The sequence below is a fragment of the Carcharodon carcharias genome, chromosome 15 (genome assembly GCF_017639515.1).
Source record: "Carcharodon carcharias isolate sCarCar2 chromosome 15, sCarCar2.pri, whole genome shotgun sequence".
Classification (NCBI taxonomy): Eukaryota; Metazoa; Chordata; class Chondrichthyes; order Lamniformes; family Lamnidae; genus Carcharodon; species Carcharodon carcharias.
Window position 1 is genome coordinate 8,397,127 of NC_054481.1, and position 20,513 is coordinate 8,417,639.

Here is a 20,513-nt window from a genome sequence, read left to right on the forward strand (position 1 = left end):
ATCGGCGCTGGCTGTGGGTTTGCAGATAGCTCATGAACTGTATCTTGGCCACACAGCCTCTCCCACAGTCAGGACATCAGTCTGTTGGACGGTAGAGGTGATGGTAACGGTAGAGGTGATGGTGATGGTAGAGGAGATGGTGCCCTCTCTCCCCGTTTTCGCTCAGTGGTTGCTTTTGTGGATTGAAAGGTCTTGAGCACCATTTTTCATGATGGATCGCCCTACTGGACGCGATCGGGCTTTCCAAATGATTTGGTGACAGCCCTGTCAAAATCTGCTCCACCATTCCACCACCACACCACCCCCCCCCACCCCCCCCGCCCCTCATTAGCACCGCAAGACCCCCTTATCCTGGTATTCATCAGCACTCCTGAGTGTTGTTGATAAGCTCGCTGTGAGTTATTACTGGGCTCCTGGAGTAGTCAGTCACACTGCCTGCCTCCCATGGGCAGGTCAGAGTTCACCGGGAGAGTTGACGCAGCTGCAGCCAAAAAGATGCCACTCCACCTCCGGCCTGCCTCATTGGTTAGAATCATGAGACAAGCCGGCATCAACAAAAAGTCAAATCTGCTGCAAATGATCTTTGTGCTTCAATATTTACGTGGGCTGTTGTTAACAACCGAGAAACATTCGCACAGATTCATCAACCATTGCCAAGTTCTCTGCGGCATTTAATGATCTTTTGTAAAAAGATAATTCCTTTTGTAGTGCTTACAAATTATCTGTGAAATAACCCGTCACATGTGCCAAGACAGAATTTGTCAATTTTGTGGGGATTGTGGTGTTTTTGCTGCCGACCTGGGCACGGTGAGGTTATGGCAGGTGAATGGCATGAAGTTGTCAACCTTGCCTCAGTGGTAGGCCTCCTGGAGAGAGGGAGAGAGAGAGAGAGAGAGAGAGTTTCATGTGGAGCATCATGTGGAAACTGCCTCGCAAATACTTAGCGTACCATTCAATAAAACAAAGGGCAAAAGAGTTTGCGCTGAGCGGGTGGGAGCGTAAACCGGCCCGCTCGAGCGCAAACCGGCCGGCGACGAAGCCGAGCGAGCGTCCCGATGCCTTCGTGCGCTCGGGCGATATTTCGGGAGTCGGCAGCGTGCCCGCCGCCAGTTTACAGGCCGATTAGGGTCCCTAGAGTAATAATGGGCTGAAGTTTTCACTGCCCGTCCGACCTCACCCTGGCGGGTCAGGAGCAAAGGCCAAGCGGCCTTTGGATATTTTTTTTTTTAGGAAATCGCGCCCACGGTCGGGATGAGGATTCCGACAGCAATTTAAAAAAAAAACGAACTAATTTCAAACTCCATTCATAACGTGGCCCGACTCATGTGACAGAGTCACGTCGAAGAGGGATCTCCTGAGGCAGCTCTGTGTCTCAGGGGGAGTCCACTGCGCCCGCTCTCGAGCGCGAGTGCGAACTTCCGCGCCCACCCTCCTCCTGCCCTCACCCCCGCAGCGCTCGGCGATGTCGGGCACATTTCACGCTGGCTCTGGCAGTGAATTGGGCAGCCAGCGTGAAATCGATGCCAGGGTCCCGATCGCAGGCGTCGATCGCCCGCCGTGTTAAAAATCCTGCTCACAGAGCTTGCTAATCTTATCGCCTCCACACCAGGACCACCACTACCACGTACCAGACCGAAGCCAATAATAACACGTTCTCCGAGCAGGCTTTGAGGCCTTCCCCACTTGCCTGGTTTCAGATGCAGCCAGAGGTTACGCTCTTGTGTGTGGGGGTGGGGGGAGGCGCTTCCCCTTCCAGGCCGATGACCTGGCTACTGAACCTGTTTCTTAGTTAAATGTTTAGCCGGTTGGGGAGAGGGTGTGTGTCAGCCTGCTGGAGAGCTTCCATCAAGAGGCCCCTTGAGGAGATGGTGGCGCAGGGGGTAATCGCATCGCTGTCCGGCCTCGAGCCACTAATTGGGCCAACTCGGAGAAAGCCACTGCTGGGTGACTTTTCCCAACAAAGCGTGGGGTTCCTGACCTAGAGGGCAAAACCCTGCCCTTGAACACATACTCTAGGCTGGCACTCTAGTGCAGCACTGAGGGGGTGCTGTCTTTCGGAGGAGTCACTTGACACGATTGCTAGGAACGGCTCGTGGTGTCCTGGTCAATGCTTATCCCTCAACCAACATCACTAAGAGACAGATTGTCTGCGGAGCCTCGCTGTTCCCCTGTTGACGATAGCTGGGTTTCCATGTGCTACAACAGTGAGCACACTCCCACAGAACTTTGGGGGACCCTGACTTTATGAGAGATGTGGTATGAGTGTGAGTTCTTTCCTTTATATGTTCACTTTTGGGTTTCCTCATCACGACGCCTTTCCACAGAAATTCATAAGCAACCTTGCAGTTGTCCTTGTGGAGTTGTGCTGTAACCCTAGCTGGAACTGGGGGTAGTGGCTTCAAGCTTGGCTAGGCCCAGCTACACTGGAGGAAGTCAAGCAATCCTAAGCGTCCTAAACAGGCCTGAAATCCCCCTGGCCTTCCAAAATCGTGTACATGTCATGGAATCATGGAGTCGTGCCCCACAGAAAGAGGCCATTCTGCCCATTGTTTCTGCATCCTGCTCTTTTGAAAGGGCTATCCAAATAGTCCCATAATCCTGCTCTATCTCCATAGCCCTTCACCTGCATCTCCCTGTGCTACTGCAAGTCTTTATCCCATCATTTCCCAGTAATGATATTCCCCCCCTACACTTCCATGTACATTGGAATTACAACTACAAACTATCCAGATGGATAATTTAGTGTCTTTATTTTGGTGAAAAGAGTAAAACGTTCCTTTTGTGAGGGACCCTAATTTTTTTCATGATTTTTATACCTCCAAATATTTCGGTCCCAGGGACCTTGAAATTTTGTCACTCTGTATACTTAGGGATTGATTTACATCCTAGTGGATCAGTTTTCCCACTGGTATAAAAACGTTGATTCATTTTGACGGCATGAAAATCTGGTGGGTTCTGTGAGGGGAGAGTGATGGGCTTCACTAGATTACTGTCCAGAGGCAGAGATAAAACTCTACCCCAAATAGGTTAGGGTCTGGGATAGCACAGATAAAAGCTCAGGAAGCATTTCATCTCTTTGGCTATCTGGCAGCATTGAGCTGGCTGGGGGTGGGCAGAGTGAAGGAAGCGGCAACCCACTGGAATCGGTGGAAGACTCGCCCCATTTCCTTGTCATGGACATGAGTAGTGCCAAGGGTCCACTGCAAGATGCACTTAAACATAAACAGCTCACTGGTCCTAGGGTGGGAATCAGGCACTGCACAGATTCTTAACTGTTGGCAGCACTGTAAAAGGGCAGGGTCAACAAGTTTATAGGAGGCACCCTTAAACAGGCGTTGGCCCTTTATTAGCACATGTCTGTTTAGGGGGGGATGACAGGTTCACCCAAGTATCACCTGAGCTGAAATGGTGCTAGATTTTAGTTGCTCTTGGTGTGTGGGACTATCTCCCAAAACTAGATCAGTTTGCCCAATTTCACACCTGAGAAAGGGGCACCTCGAGGTCCAATTTTGATTGGCACCCCATCCATCAACTTAAACGTTCAGTCCCTCCGCCACCGACGGACAGTAGCAGCAGTGTGCGCCACCTACAAGATGCACTGCAGCAACTCGCCAAGGCTCCTTCAACAGCACCTTCCAAACCCGCGACCACTACCACCTATCAGTGGCGTACCACAGGGATCTGTGCTGGGTCCCCTATTATTTGTCATTTATATAAACGACATAGATGACTATGTGATGTGTAGGATTAGTAAGTTTGCGGATGACACAAAGATTGGCCGGGTGGTTAACAGTGAGGTTGAGTGTCTTGGGCTACAGGAAGATATAGACGGGATGGTCAAATGGGCAGATAAGTGGCAGATGGAATTTAACCCTGAAAAGTGTGAGGTGATATACTTTGGCAGGAGTAATTTGACAAGGAAATATTCAATGAACGGCATGGCACTAGGAAGTTCTGAGGAACAAAGGGACCTTGGCGTGTGTGTCCATAGATCTCTGAAGGCGGAGGGGCATGTTAGTCTGGTGGTGAAAAAGGCATATGGGACACTTGCCTTTATCAATTGAGGCATAGATTACAAAAGTAGGGAGGTCATGTTGGAGTTGTATAGAACCTTGGTGAGGCCACAGCTGGAGTACTGTGTGCAGTTCTGGTAGCCACATTATAGGAAGGATGTGATTGCACTGGAGGGGGTGCAGAGGAAATTCACCAGGATGTTGCCTGGGATAAAATATTTAAGTTATGAAGAGGATAGACTTGAGTTGTTTTCGTTGGAGCAGAGAAGACTGAGGGGCGACCTGATCGAGGTGTACAAGATTATGAGGGGCATGGACAGGGTGGATGGGGAGCAGCTGTTCCCCTTAGTTGAAGGGTCAGTCACGAGGGGGCATAAGTTCAAGGTGAAGGGCAGGAGGTTTAGGGAGGGATGTGAGGAAAAACTTTTTTACCCAGAGGGTGGTGACGGTCTGGAATGTGCTGCCTGGGAGGGTGGTGGTTGCCTCACATCCTTTAAAAAGTACCTGGATGAGCACTTGGCACGTCATAACATTCAAGGCTATGGGCCAAGTGCTGGTAAATGGGATTAGGTAGGTAGGTCAGGTGTTTCTCACGTGTCGGTGCAGACTTGATGGGTCGAAGGGCCTCTTCTGCACTGTGTGATTCTGTGATTCTGTGATTCTATTGATGATATCATCAATGTTGAGTATATTCATGTCAGGTATTAAATGGGACAGCTGCAGTGTAAAGCCCCCCTCATTCTGCACCATCCTCAGGAGATCATTCCTACCTTCTAAACGATTGACTATACCTTTCTGCATGGCAGCCATTTTGTGACCTTGCTGAGCGAGATTCTCAAGTTGCAGCCGGTCTGTACTGATTTCTGGAATGTTCTATCTCGTGAATCACCATCCATTACGGGCTGGGTTGAGATTGTCTCAAACTCCTTTTGTGTAGAATCCTCACAACTGCAGGGAAGGCTCCATCCAATTAAGCTGAGCTGGAGTTGTCAAGTCTAGATATAACAAAGGCAGGCTGAGAGAGGATGGAATCGGTCGGTGTTACAGAGGTGGAAGTAGGTGGTCTTAACAATGGAGAAGAAATGTGGTTGGCAGCTCACCTTGGAGTCATTATGACCTCAGGGTTACATATGGTCTGGGTCAGCCTCAAGAGAGTTGCCAAGGAGATGGATGGAGTCTGTGGTTAGGGGACAGAGCTTGCCAGGGGAGAACAAAGGCAATGGTTTTGCAATTCTCAATACTTATTTGGAGAAAATTTCTGCTCATCCAGTACTGGGTTTTGGCCAAGCCATGTTACAAATTAGAAACAGAGGAAGAGTTGAGAGAGGCGGTGGTGAGGTGGAGCTGGGTCTCTTCACTGTGCATGTGGAATCTGTCATGTGTTTTTGGATGATATCACCGAGGGGCAACATGCAGATGAGAAATAGGAGGGGGCCAAAGGTAGATCCTTGGGAGACACTAGAGGTAACAGTACCGGAGCAGGAGGAGAAGCCATTGTGGGTGATTCTCTGGCTATGACTGGACAGGTAAGAACAGAATCAGGTGAGAGCAGCCCCACCCGGCTAGGGAACAGAGTTGGAGGAAGGTAGAGCGGGTTAATGGTGAGAAAGACTGCAGAAAGATGACAGTTGTTGAGAAGGATGAGGAAGGATAGTTTGCCATGGGAATAGTCACGCAAGTTTTCATTGGTGACTTTGCCCATTTCAGGACTGTGAAAGGTGTGGATACCTGTCTGGAGGTATTCCAACATGGAGTTGATGAAAGATCGGAATGGATTTGGGAAGCTGAAGACTTGGGAGAAGGAAGCAAGATTAGAGATGGTGTGGTAGTTTGCAAGCACAGAGGGGGAGCAATAATACAACCATTGGATTGTTTCACTTCAATTCTCCCACCGTAACTTCAACTTCACTTGAAGGGAACCCTGTGCTTGGCAAAGTAGGAGACACTTCAGCTTTAATAAGCTATAACTCCTGCATTTTGCACCTAAGTGCACAGCGTTCTTGACTTTTGGGGATAATTGGCTCTAGGCAGAACTTTAGATATGCAACAGAGCTCATTAAAGACTGTCTGCAGCCAATTCCTGGAGAAATTCTCCCACTGAATCCTCTGCAGCAAACAAATGTCACCTTGTGAAACAAGCATGGGATTTGGACGAGTGGAAATCGATAAATCAAAATGGGAAGTGAGTGTGCAAAGAAAAAATATCGGTGACATGACCAAGGGGAAAATTCAAATGGAGAGATTTCAAAGGAAGTAATACTAATTGACCTGTTTGACCACCATAATGAGACTGTGAGAACTATGGACTGAATTTTGTGTTCCTCCACTGGTGGGGTTTGTAGATGGAGTCGGGGTGGTGACTGTGAAATAGGAGGAATGGGTCTCAGCGACTTTACACTGTGGTGGGCAAGGCTTAAGACCAGCCCCCCCACCCTTGCCCCAATTATTGGCCACTTCCCACCCAGCCTCCATTTTTAGGTTGGCAGGGGGGATTTCTTGGGCATGGGAGAAGCCTGGAACTGCTTGAGCTTAGGACTCGGGCAGGGAGTGGGGGGTAGTGGGGTGGTGGGTGGAGGGGGGCGGTGGGTGGTGGGTGGAGAGGGGGGGGTGGATGGTGGGTGGGGTGGTGGGTAGAGAGGGGGGGCTGGGTGGTGGTTGGGGGGGTGGGTGGGGGGGGTGGCATGTGTGGTGCCTCCATCAGAAACTCCCTTTTAACTTTGGGTGCCCCCCCACACTTAAAGTCCGGTGGCCATTGGACTTCCCTACCACGCCTTCCCCAGCCTATCCCCGACACCCCAATTGCCCACTTTCCACCTCCCCTCCCCCCACAACCCCACCCCCCACAGGCCTTCCCCACCCTCTCCGCCCTGGGACCCTAAAAACGTACCTTTCTGCCCCATCCCGGGATTTAGGCTCTGTGGTCTTCAGGAAGTTCCATTTCTGTCTACTGCATCGTCTGTCACCGCAGAGACCGGAGAGCTGTGAGCCAATCAGATTGGACTTCCTCCCGGGTACTAGGCGGAAGTCCCGGCCGCAGCCAATGGACACTCACTCGAGTGTGAAGTGACTGCAGGGCAGGCAGAGCCAATGGGGAAACACCCACCCTCCGAAATACCCTAGCCGCTGTTTGTTGATGCAACAAGAGATGGTGCCTATTTTAGAATTCAGATGTTTTTGATTTTTGTCCAGAGTGTTTAACAACTGCAATTTTTCTGTGTGTGCAAAGTATATTCGTTGGTCCAACTTTCTCCTGAAATGATATTGGATCTATTGTTTGAGAGCTGAGTGTTTTGGTGAGAAACATATGTTGAAACTCTCCAAGGTTGTTTGACATTGAGAAAGAATTATACACAGCTAGTTTCATGGCAATGATTATCCCGCGGAGATTGAATAATTGACCTGCATTTTATAAGTTTACCTTGACTTTCAAAAGGAAGCTGCTTTCAGAAAAGTAGCAAGTTCTATATTGCTCTACCGAACAAAATCTCCTCAAGCTAATTCAGGATGAGAAACAGTGGCCTGCTCTCTATTTTGGTTAGGTTTGCACCTAAGGGATAAAACCCATTACAGATTATCGATAATCTTCTTCTTCGGTTCTCTACCCGAAGGCAGGTCTGACCCACAGCACCTCGACCTCCAGCACAGGTCGGGCAAGGAGACAGGTCCCCAGTCTACCCCGGCAGAACGGGGATCAAGCCCTGAACTCTCAGCACCAATTTAACCCACACCAGCTGCCCAGTCAACTGAACCAACCCCACCCCCACACCAAGGAGGTTGCTGTGGCAACAAGCGCTTTGTAGTCCGGAGCTATGGATAGGGATGGTAGACGCTCCAATTTTTTTCCATCAGATGACTGACCAGGATTCTCTTACCACCTGCCATTGGTGTGTGTTGGAAGGATTTGCAGGTTGATGCTCAACCAGCCTGGCTGAGTTATGAACACACCTTCCTTGACCAGCAAGGTGTGGGACTTGAACCCAGAGCATCGGGCTCAGAGACAGGGACACTACCCTCTGCACCACAAGGCCTCCTATTATCTATCATATCCTCATGCAAATATATTTCACGTGATGGTAACTGTGGCTGAAGAATAAAGTGATGACCCTTTCTTTGGTTCCTCCATTTCATTCAACAGCCCTGGGGAGGTGATGGGGTTGTGGTATCGTCACTGAGCTAGTATCCCAAAGCCCCAAGGCAAACACCCTGTGTTCGGATCCCACCACGGCAGATGGTGGAATTTGAATTCAACAGTCTGACGATTGCCAATTGTTGGGAAAAAATCCCACCTGGTTCACCGATGCCCTTTAGGGAAGGAAATCTGCCATCCTTGCCTGGTCTGGTCTACATGTGACTCCAGACTCAGTGGTTGACCCTTAAATGCCCTCCGAACAAGGGTAATAAATGCTGGCCTAGCCAGCAGTGCCCACATCTAATGAATAAAATAAAAACATTGAGGGTGAAGGGTCTTCTCTCTGGCAGTGAGACTTTAAGAAGGCTTCTGGGAGGTTAGTCAGGTTCTATTGTCCTCCCTGTGGAGAAATGTCCGATTGTGAGTTGTCTCCTTGTGATAGAATCACTGAGGCTCCCAACAGGCACTACTCAACACTGTAACAAAAGCAGAATTACCTGGAAAAACTCCTTAGGAAGGGTCATGAGGACTCGAAACGTCAACTCTTTTCTTCTCCGCCGAAGCTGCCAGACCTGCTGAGTTTTTCCAGGTAATTCTGTTTTTGTTTTGGATTTCCAGCATCCGCAGTTTTTTTGTTTTTATCTCATTAGTACTCAACACTGTGCCCAGGTGGATGTAAAATGGGAACTGTGGCTGCCAGGAAAGTCATTAACCAATTAATAAGCAAATGACCATCAATTAAAATGTGACATTGAGAATTTATACAAGAGAACGTTCCAGATAAAAGCCTTTTGTTTTTTTCTTCTCAATTTCACATTTCCAACCACTTAAATGAGATACACGAACTGTTTTTAATACCAAAAAAAAAACTGGAAGCTGGTATTAAGCCAGCAAAGGAACAAATCAAAACAGGAAATGCTGGAAACAGCTCAGCGGGTCTGGCAGCGCCTGTGGAGAGAGAAACAGAGTTACCGCTTCGAGTCCCGGTGACTCCCCTTCAGAGCTCCTGGCAAACATTTCCGAGGGCTGTGTTTCCCCGGGTTGTCTATGGTAATCTGAGATGTCTGCACCGCTGTTCTCCAGGTTTCTAGGCTCTTGTGACAGACGCGTGGGAGAAATCCCACGGAAACTCATCCCTACATTTTTAACAAGCCAACTTTTTCATTGTCGCTGAAGCGGAATGCTGACTCCGATTTCCCCTTCTGTAGGTGCTGCTTTATAACCAGCAGATTACAGGACAGCCCTCGAATCTGCTCTCTGTCTTTTCACTCGGGGGTTAAAAAATATATTCTTAGTTGCAGGTTTAATCCTCAGGGCAACAGTTGACTTGGCTGTTGAATACATTCAGTGTTGAATACATTATGGGCAAGGTCTTCCTTGCTGAGCATGGCAGTAACACCAGTTCCCATGCTGCTTTTGAGTTTAGCTCTGTCTCTCTACCATCCTTTCAGTCTCCCTTTCTCTATTTTCTCTTCCTCAGAATGCACATTGGAAAGAGGTTGGACTCCTGGTCTTGGCTGGGAGGGGTTGTGGAGCTGGTGGCAGAGGGGTAATGTCACTGGTCTAGTAATCCAGAGGCCCAGGCTGATGCTGTGGGAGGCAGCTGGTGGATTTTGAATTCAGTTAATCAGTCTGGAACTGAAAGCTCGTCTCAGTCATGGTGACTGTGAAACGATCACTGATTGTCGTTAAAACCCCATCTGGTTCACTAATGTCCTTTAGGGAAGGAAATCTGCTGTCCTTACCTGGTCTGGCCTACATGAGACTCCAGACACACAGCAATGTGGTTGACTCTTAACTGCCCTCTGAAATGGCCTAGCAAGGCACTCAGTTCAAGGGCAATTAGGGATGGGCAACAAATGCTGGCCTGGCCTGTGACACCCACATCCCATGAATGTATAAAAGACACTGTCAGCAAAATGCTCCATGGAGGGAGGGATATCGGAGGAGGAACCTGCCAACTTTCTCACTGCCATTTACACATTCTACTGATGACTGCCTGGGCACCAGTATCCTTTCATTCAAGACGTATGGCAGAAGGGGTCCAATATGAGGATGGGGACAACAAATAAAAGCAATAACAGAAAAAAAAACATGCATTTGTAAACTACTTTTCACAACCTCAGGGACATCCCAAAGCATTTTACAGTCAATGAAGTACTGTTGAGGCCTAGTCACTGTTGTGGATAGGAAATGCAGCAGTCAGCTTGGTTTTCCTTGTGGGAGCTTGCTGTGTGCAATATGTTAATGACCAGATGATCTGCTTTTAGCCGTGTTGGTTGAGGGTGAGAAGGCCAGAGAAGAGTCCCATGATGATCTTCAAAACAGTGGTAGGGGATCTTTTCCATCGGCCTGAGTAGGCAGGCGGAGCCTGGGTTTAATGTTTCCAGTGAAAGACAGCACCTTGGACAGAGCAGCACTCCCTGCACTGGAGTGTCAGCCTGTACTTTGTGCTGAAGCGTCTGGGGTGGAATTTAAGCTTGTGGCTCAGAAGCGAGTGTGTTACCAACTGAGGCGTGACTGAAATTAAAAACAGGAAATGCTGGAAAAGCCTCAGCAGGTCTGACAGCATCCGTGGAGAGAGACACAGAGTTAAGGTTTCGAGTCCACATTGTCAGAGCGGCAGGACTGAGTTGGACATGGAGGAGGTTCAGAGCTTTTACGCTCATCAGTCACTTCTTTAGTTTTGCGCTGGCAGCAACCATTACACATCCGAGGTTATGCTAAATTGGCGTAATTTTAGACCTTGAGGAAGTTTTCAATCCCACGCAGCCCATTATATCCCTTGAGTAAAGAGAGCGCAGAGATACTGTACACCCCGACTGAACAACCTCGCTGGTTGTGGGTGAGAATCATGTCACCTGTGAGGCCCCCCCACCCACCCCACCCTCCGTGCCCAATGGACTAGTGTCTTACAAAGCATCTTACCTGCGCCAACTAAGCGAAATGCCAGAGGCTCCTGGGAGCTGCCTGCTCCTTGTTTAACTTCACCGTTCCTGTGCCGCGGATCCCAGTTTATGTGGAATTCCACCACCCTGCCCAGTGAAGCAGCAGCAGCAGCTCCGAGGGAAACCCGAGGAGGTTGCCGACGATTCCGGAACGCTCCTGACTCTCCTTTCAGCAGGAGGGAGGCTCGGCTGGTTTGGAGGAGCGGGGGTGGGGGTGGGAGGTTTTTGGGGGGGGAGGGTGGGGGGTGGGGACAGGAAAGGGGGGTGGCACGGGGAAAATGCTGGCTCAAGCTAGGACACAGTTCTGAAAGTTTTCGGACAGAATGATCCAAGTGAGATGCTGTCACCATAACGTACAGAATGCAGCATTTGAGGATTGAGGCTCCTATGAGATAGGCAGGCCGGGTGCCAATCCACAGGGCCCAAAAGGTCAACTCGGGTTCCTCTCTCCACAGATGCTGCCAGACCTGCTGAGCTTTTCCAGCACTTTTTTGTCTTTGTTTCTAACTTGCACTTTGCCCCTTCGAACCGATATCATCTTGAGAAGAAAGCCAAACGGTAATTTAGGGAATTAGGAAGGAACAAGGACTGCCGGGAGCAGTTGAACAATCTCTACTGCTCCTCGGGAGTTGAACGAGGTTACCAGCTACAAAGTAGATGAAATGGAACCGGCCCATATTACAAGTGAACATTTAGAGTGCTCGATTAAAGACTAATTAACTGATGGAGAGAGATACACATGGAGCCAAATGGTTCACGTGTACTCCCCAACATGCTGTTTAATCCATTCACTGAAATAGAGCAAATCTGACCCCTGGAAGAAATATAACTGGATTAAAATAGATTAACATGTTACTCCTGGCATTGCTTATCCAGAGGGGTCTATTCAAATGCATGAATAAATTAAAGCAATGTACACCTTGGACAGACCTAAAAGACTATGATGTTCAGCACTGTGCTTCATGTTTACAGTTCTCAGTACATCTAAACTCAATCAAGTGGGGTACCGTTCTGGTTTCATTTTAACTGTTAATGTGCTTGTCCAGGTCACTGCCCAAGGAATGTAAAGACTTACATTTATATAGCACCTGACACCATCTCAGGATGTCCCAAAGTGCTTTGCAGCTAATGACGTACTTTTAAAGTGTCGTTACTGTTGTAACATAGGCAATGCAGCGGCCAATCTGTGCACAGTAAGGCCCTACAAACAACACCGAGGTGTATGACCAAAGGAACTATTTAATTGATGTCATATTTGACCCCGAGATAAACTTCTGACCACATGCTCGTGCCATCACTAAGGCCGCCGATTCCTGCCTCTGTCATATTGCCCAACTTCACCCCTGTCTCAGCTTATCTGCTGCTGAAACCCTCAACCATGCCTTTATCATCTGGAGACTTGAGTATCCCAGCGTTCTACCCTCTGTAAGCTTGAGGTCATCCAGACCTCTGCTGCTGGGGTCCTAACTTGCACTAAGTCCCATTCACATACCATCCCTGTGCTTACTGAACTGTATTGGCTCCTGGTCAGTTACAATCACCCTGCCTTCAGTTGTGCAGATCCTAAGCTCTGGAATTTCCTCCCTACCCCTCTCCACCTCCCTATTTCACTTACCTCTTTAGAACACTCCTTAAAAACCACCTCTTTGGCCAATCATTTTATCATCTGACGTAAGATCTCTTCATGTGGTTCAGTGCCATACTTTGTTTCACTGTGCTCCTGTAAAGTACTTTGGGATGTTGCATTGTGTTAAAGGGAAGCCGCTATATAAATGTAAGTTGTTGTTGTTTGGTTGAGGGGTAAATATTGACCACGATATCAAGGGGATTCCCCTGCTCCCTTGCAATAGGACCATTTACATCCACCTGAGAGAGAAAACTGGACCTCAGTTTAACATTTCATCCAAAAAGTACCCACCCTGTTAGCACCACCCCGCAGCGTCAGCTTGGATGATGATTTGGTCTCTGGAGTGGCTCTCGAACCGACAACCTCCTGACCCAGAAGGAGGACCCGTAAATTCACTTGGATGACGACTGGGTCAGCATGAAGTTCATGCAGGGATGGTGGGCATTAGATTTTGCTCTTTGTGGTTCCATGAATCTAATTTTGGCTGGACTTTCAGCGGTTATTTACCAGCAACCTGTGGGAAAGTCATCTGTAAACACACAATATTGCTGGCAGTGAAAGAATGAGAACTACTAGCAGGGTGAGGACACACTGTGTTGACAGGGAGGGTAGTGGCCCAGCATTGATCAGCTGAAGGCTTATTCCTGGTGCAGCTTCACTTTAACCTTTGACTGGCACGATCTCAGAGTTACAAAAGAATAAAGTGACCTCCAGTGGCTTTGACTGTGCTGCTGGTTCCATTATTCTTTTCAATTTTACCACGGCCTTTTGCACCTGTACAGAACATTGCGAATGAAAGGGTGACAGCACAGAAGCGATTTGAGCAGAAGTTTAAGAATTACTTTATTGTTGGTGATTAAGCAGTAGGGCGGCAACAATCAGAACCGAGTGACTCTGGGAGCTGAGGGATTGACAGGCGGTGCAGAGGTTAAGGATCAGGAAGAGACATTTTTGTCACGAGCTATTCAGAAATGCGTAACATGATGACCCAAATCGAGCTGAGTTCCATAATTGCAAGCCTGTGCTCAGTGACCCAGCCAGAACACGCAACCCTCTTCTCCCCTATACAAGCCAAGCGATTTGGAAGACAAAGTGCTCCTACCAATACATTGCAGCATGTCACTATGGGGATGAACCTGCCTCCCGTTCGAAATGGAGTCTGAAGAAATAAAGTCTTGCTCGCAACATGTCCCTGGCCGTGGGTGTAATTGAGACTGGCGACAACCTCAACATACTTTGCCTGCCTGGCCAGCATTTGGTAGAGGGGTAGACCAAATTAAGTAGGGTGGGAATCTGTGCCAAAGCAGTAGGCTGAGAAACTGGGGCCTCGCACCAATCCCTGTGGCCGGGAGTGGCTATCCTGTCACTCGAGGGCCCAGGCATGAAATAAGAGACAGGATTGATGAGTGAAGTTATGGAGAACAAATGATCGGTTTGTGTCTCCAAATGCCATCACAGTAGAAGTTACGGTGATTACATTCCCTCAACCACCAGCTGCTTACTGATCTGTTTGTGGTGTTCATATGAAGGAAGAAGGTATAGGGACCGCTCCATGTGGCACCTGATGTGCTGGCCATGGAATTCTGTTGATTTACGGTGATCCATGCAACATGAACATGGAGTGACCAAAAAACCCCATGGGTGTAATTTCGGTCATTCAGGCGTCCAGAAGTCCTTTGTAACTTGACATTTAAAAAAAACCCCAAAATCCCGGCTGGCAAGCGCACTACCTAAATTACAGCAATTAGCATGCAAATGTTATCAGTTGAGCTCTCAATATGGCTCACTTATGCTTGCTCGAAGCTACATTTATTGACACCTGCCCTCTGCAGGCAAAAGGAACCTATCCAGGCATTGCACCTTTTTTTGAACGAAACAAATGCATGGGGGACAATAGTTCCTGGGTGCATTCACCATGGCTATGCCTTGACCAATCAGAATCGACTTGCCAACCAATCAGCACCCTTTTCTCATGCAGTATAAATTGTTGCTCCCTTTGAAATTTGGCATTCTTGCGTCTGTCCTGATGAGTGTAAGATGAAAAGCTTAGACAACATGTCTCTTTTTTCATTAGCACTCAAGTTCTGTATTACCAAGCAACTAAATCTTAAATATTCATTGCACAAAATATTTGGCAGCTCGAAAGAGCACCTTTGAAATTAAAGTAAAGGCTAAAGCGTCAAACAGGCAGTAGAGCATTTAAAATAAATGCCTTTATCACCTGGAGACTTGAGTATCCAACATTCTAAAGTCACCTGTTAGTATTTTGTTGGACCAGAGAGATGAGGACAACTCTCTGCTGGGGGCCCGATCTTTGCTGGTTGAACTGATACTGGTTGCTGTAGGAATTAGGAATGTTTGATTCTGGATATCAGGTATGGACAAGAAGAGACTTGGTTAGAATAAAAGCAAAATACTGCGGGTGCTGGAACTCCGAAACAAAAACAAAAATAGCTGGAAAACCTCAGCAGGTCTGACAGCATCTGTGGAGAGGGAGACAGAGTTAACGTTTTGAGTCCGTATGACCCTTCATCGGAACGGAATTACTTGGAATGTTTGGAATCCTCCCCGGTAAAGAATAGTCACTTGGGTAAGTCACTGGAAAGTTACAGAGGCTTTACTTGATTATCCAGAAAGGTTAAGTAGGTTAACACGTGAGGTAGACTCTGTCATGGGATAATGGAAGTTTTCACGGTCCAAGCACTGTATTCCTGCTCCCTGCTCTCTGATATCCTCGTGTACTAAATGTCACCTCCTTACAAAATGGAAACACAGCAAAAACAATGGCCAGAATTTTCCGCGCCCATTGTGGACAGGCTGTGAGGTGGGAAGGCATCGGGCGCTCCCTGCCACCATCCACCTGCTGCCATGCCATCTTGCCATTGGCAGGAAAAGTGGCAAACGAACCAGCTGCCAGGGGATTAATGAAGGCCCTGAAATAGCATCTACCCACCTCCATGAGACCACCAGGTAAATCCTGATGGTTTCCCAGCAGACTTTGGGGATGGGCCTTTTCTTCGGGCGCTCTTTGACCCACTGAGGGACACCCCCAGTGCCAATGGCTACCCCCACAGCAAAGGTGCCACCAGTCCTCAGTGCCCCCCGCCCCCCTGCCACCACAGTAAATTGCTGGGGCCTACCTGACTGGCCCTGGTGCTCCCAGACCCCAGCTACCTGAGTTTGAGGGCGCCCCCAATACACCCTCATCCTCCAAGCGCAGCTCCAGCAATGGCCACAGTTCCCAGTGGTGCTGCTGGGCTGCCAGCCCCCTGATTGGCTAGCTGGGTGTGAGCCGCCATCTTTAATCGGGCAGCAGCCACTTAATTAGCTTGGTTGCAGCCAGCAAAATGCTGCCCAGGGTCCTGCTGCCCACTAAAGTAGTGTCACAACAACCCCACTCCCCCCACCTCCACCTCCACAAAATCCTGAAGTGAAGCTAAAATGTTCCTGCATTGATTCAATCTGTGTAATAGTGGTCATCACGGACCAGGAACATCCCCAGAGTCAGTTCTCAGCTGAGCTTCAGTGATGAGCAGAAACCCCATAATTGGCACCAAACTGAGGAGGGGGGGGGGGGTGGGGAATCTAAGGGAAGAATCCTGCATTTTAATCTCCACCCAGTGAACCTGTTAGAAAATAACGTATGAACTCTGGGAGAGAGAATGAGCAGGCTCATCCTCTTCTTATCGTGTCCACAGACAGTCTAGACATGGCCCAGCCAGAACTGGACACATTTTTGCGCATTGTTTTTGAATTGGGCAAGATCTCCAACAGTGCAGGGTTCATCAAGTGATAGGCATTGCAGGAGATGTTGCATAGTCTGTGGCTCAGTTCCACATTTACAAGTTGTCAGGCTGGTTGTATATCCCCATTTGCTGAGTGACACCTTTGAACGACCTACACCAGTCCTAAGTCTGTTAAGGCACTTCCAGGTTGCCCAGTTGCAATTAGCTCCTGGGGGAAGGCTTTCATCCGGTAGAATTTCCATCGCTGGATGTTGTTCGAGACTGGCGAGCCGGTCTTTCCACAAGGCAATGCGGGCTTCAGATGGGGTTGATTGTAATGGAACAACACTGTTTCATGAAGCTCTTCCTTGACTTTAGGCGGCTGGGTGTAGGTGTATGACCATGTAGAGGGTGCCTCTCATCCGATGTTTGACGGAGTCGCTCTTTCTTGCTGGCTACCGTTCTTATATCAGGGGGAGCGATACCCGCCAGGATATATGGGCTGTTGGTGTTTGTTGGTTTTAAACAACCTGTGATAAGTCGGCAGCTTGCATTCAGAATGGCATCCATCTTCTTAGCATGAGTAGATCTTTCCCATGCAGGGCTGGTGTATTCGGCAGTGGAACAGCAAAGAGCAAGTGCACTGGTTCACAGTGTTTTTGAGCTTGCCCCCCATTTTGTGTTAGTGAGCTTATTCAGGATGTTGTTTCGTGCGCTCGCTTTTGCCTTTGTCTTTTCGATGTGGTTCTTGAAGGTGAGGCATCTGTCAAGGGTGACTCCTAAGTAGATAGGGCGCTCGCAATGCATCAGTGTTGCTCCACATCAGGTTACTGTAAGCTGGCGTTTGGCTTCATGGTTTCTGAGGTGGAACGCACAAACTTGCATCTTTGATGGGTTTGCGCGAAGGTGGTTTTCTTCATAGTAGGATGTTAGTCCCTCCAAGGCCTCAGAAAGCATTTTCTCCACGGTGTTAAAATCAGTGCTTTGGACAGTGACACATAAGTCATCAGCATATATAAAACGGCGTGTGACACCATCTATAGGTTGTTCATTCATGTAGGTGTTGTACAGCAGCGGTGCAAGCACGCTTCCCTGAGGAAGACCATTCTTCTGAATACACCACCTGCTGCCCTTCCTACCTAGTTCAACATAGAACCAGCGATTCTGAAGCATGCTTTCTAACAGCTCTGTTAAGTGAATATCTTTTGTCATCCCTAGGATCTTGCAGAGGAGAGGTCTATGGTTCACTGTATCATAAGATGAGAACATACCAATTAGGAGCAGGAGTGGGCTATTCGGCCCCTCGAGCCTGCACTATCATAAGATAAAATCATGGCTGATCTGTTTGGGGCCTTAACTCCACTTTCCTGTCTGTCCCCTATAACCCTTGACTCCCTTGTCTATCAAAAGTCTGTCTCACTCAGCCTTGAATATATTCAATAACCCAACCACCACTGCTCTCTGGGGAAGAGAATCCTAAATGCTAAAGATCCTCTGAGAGATTAAATTCCTCCTCTTCTCCGTCTTAAATGGGAGACACCTTATTTTTAAACTGTGCCTCTGTGATACCCCTTGATGCAATTGTCTGCCAGCAATCACTACCTTTTATCCTTAAATGTGGAGAATTGTCAGGAATTAATTGTCAGGCTTAGTTTTCTTCCCCAATTGTAATAAGAAAAATAATAGCTGGAGCTGATCATCAGTAATGGTCTTCTGTGTCTGAATGCAGTAATATAGGCTATACTGCTATGCACTGGGAAGATGAAATGGAAATATTGCTTATCTGTACATGGAAAGATGGTTGGAGTGCACATGTAAACATCCCTGGTAACTATTTTGCATGTTGTTGTAGGAGCATTAGAAACACAATTCTAATCGTCTCTGTTTCAAACGTAACGCTTTTAGCAAAATATTCAGCCCTGCTCACTTGCTGGTCTCTTGACCTCAATGAGAGACGAGATTCACATTTATTTGCTGCAAATGCTTTTCTTCAATCACACGTACAGGAAATGTAAGAAATAGGAACCGGAGTGAACCATATGGCCCATCAAGCCTGCTCTGTCGTTTAGTGTGATCATAGCTGATCTTCTGCCTCAGCTCACTCCCCAGATCCCTTCATTCCCTGAGGGACCAAAAATCCATCCATCTCAGCCTTAAATGCATTCAAGGATGGAGCATCCACAACCCTCTGGGATCCACTGGATTTCCATGAGGCTGATGATGAGTAAGGAAAATAAACTGTCAGCATCTCCCACTCCATTTTGTTTTGGCAGCAAACCTTCCATAACACACCCCCCACCCCCACCCCTTGGCAATGGAAGGTCTTAATGTCTTGGTTAATGGTGGGGCAAGTTCATTAACTAGTGACCCATAGCATTCCCTGTTATGGGTTCACGGACTGCAGTGTGTCTAGTGTAGTGTCTGTGTTGAACTGAATGTATTATGGCTGCCCCCAGACATTCCCACATGATAGAGGTCACATGAATGTGGCAAGGCAGGTAGGATATTTAGTAATGATTGCATTTCAAACCCAAACATCCCCCTTTCCATAACGAACAACAGACAAATTTGCATGCCCTATCATGTGTAACTGAGAATTACCCAAGTTACCCACTACACCACAACAGTTCTCAAGCATTAACAAACTGTTTGTTATTCCTGTCAGTCTCTGCACATGCATTGCACGCAAAATCATTAAATTGTGGAGGTCTCTTAATAGTACGTGTGTGCGTTGTCATTGGCTGTTCATCTGGATGACGTTCCTTCTCTGGGGAGTGTCGTTTCTGTGGCACTTGTTGCCTTGTAGCTGTTGTTGTTCCATTTCCGCTACTGGGGACTGGTGGACCTCCAGCAGCAATGGCTGTTCTGTATTCTGTGCAACTGGTGAGATCCCATCTTCCTGATCGGCCGCCTGCAGTGAAGGAACAGCTTCTCTGGTTGTGCGTGCATGCCTGCAAATGCGGTTGTTCACATCCACCGCGTATGGTCAAGGTAACAACCTCTCTACGCGTGTCCCAAGCTGTCACGTGGGCTGAATTCTTTTGAGAGCATTGAAGCTTTGTACCCTGATTGGCTTTCCAATGCTCAGCCCCGGCAATGGTTTGGCAGCTTTGTCAAAGTGAGATTTGGCTTTCTGCCGTTTCACCTTGACTTTTTCACCCAATGCCTGTTACTACTCCTGGCTTCAGTAGCTTTTTGGCTATTGGAAGAGCAGTTTGTGTGCAGCGAGACTGGACTACTTTCCATGCCACTGGTCGGTGTGTTTCTCCACTCGAGGATTGCCTTGTGTACGTCTGTGCTAGATTTGTGCAATTTCCTGATGATTCCTTTGGCGATTTTCTCTGCTGCTTCAGTCTTTCCATTTGAGACGATGTGTCGTGTTGAATTTCCCAATCCTTTGTGAAGTGGCAGAATTCGTCACTTGTGAACTGAGGGCCATTGACATTCATAACAATGTCTGGAATGCTGTAACGGCTGAAGTGTGCTTTGAAGCATTAAATTGTCTCTGCGGTCGTCATTGAAGTGACAAGATAATCAGTGCCTACCACAGTGAAGAGATCCACTCCCAGCTTCATCCATGGTCTGCCTGGAATGGCATTGCATCATCAATGGTTCTCCAGCTTGTTTAGCTTGGTGCTCAGTGCACTGCACTGGCCGATGTGGTCTTCAATTTTATTGCTCATGTTTGGCCAGTAGAGCACTTCTCTTGCCTTTCTTAGGCTTGATTTAATTCCTTGATGGCTTGCATGGATATGCTTCAGCCTCTCTCCTCTCATCTCCTTAGGGATGATGACTCTAATTTCCTTTGTACAAGAATCCGGCTCAGGCTGTCAGTTCAACTCATTAAGCTCAATGTGCTCTTGTGGCCACAGGTGTGACCTTGAAGCTTTCAGGCCACCCTTTCATCAATACTTCTTGTAACGCTTGGAGAGTTGCATCGTGCTGGGTAGTTTGCTTGATTTGAACAAGGCACTTGTCTGTCAGATGCAATGTCTCTGCTGTATTGATGACTTCCAGAGCATGTCAAGCTACTGCTTCACGTTGAACCTGAAAGATTTCACATGATCAACT

General features: G+C 48.1%; 1 protein-coding gene across 1 annotated transcript in view; it reads left to right on the forward strand.

Moving 5' to 3' along the window:
• Window positions 1-20,513, forward strand: part of shisa9a (shisa family member 9a) — a 325,209-nt gene that overhangs the window by 295,291 nt on the left and 9,405 nt on the right. The window lies entirely within an intron of this gene.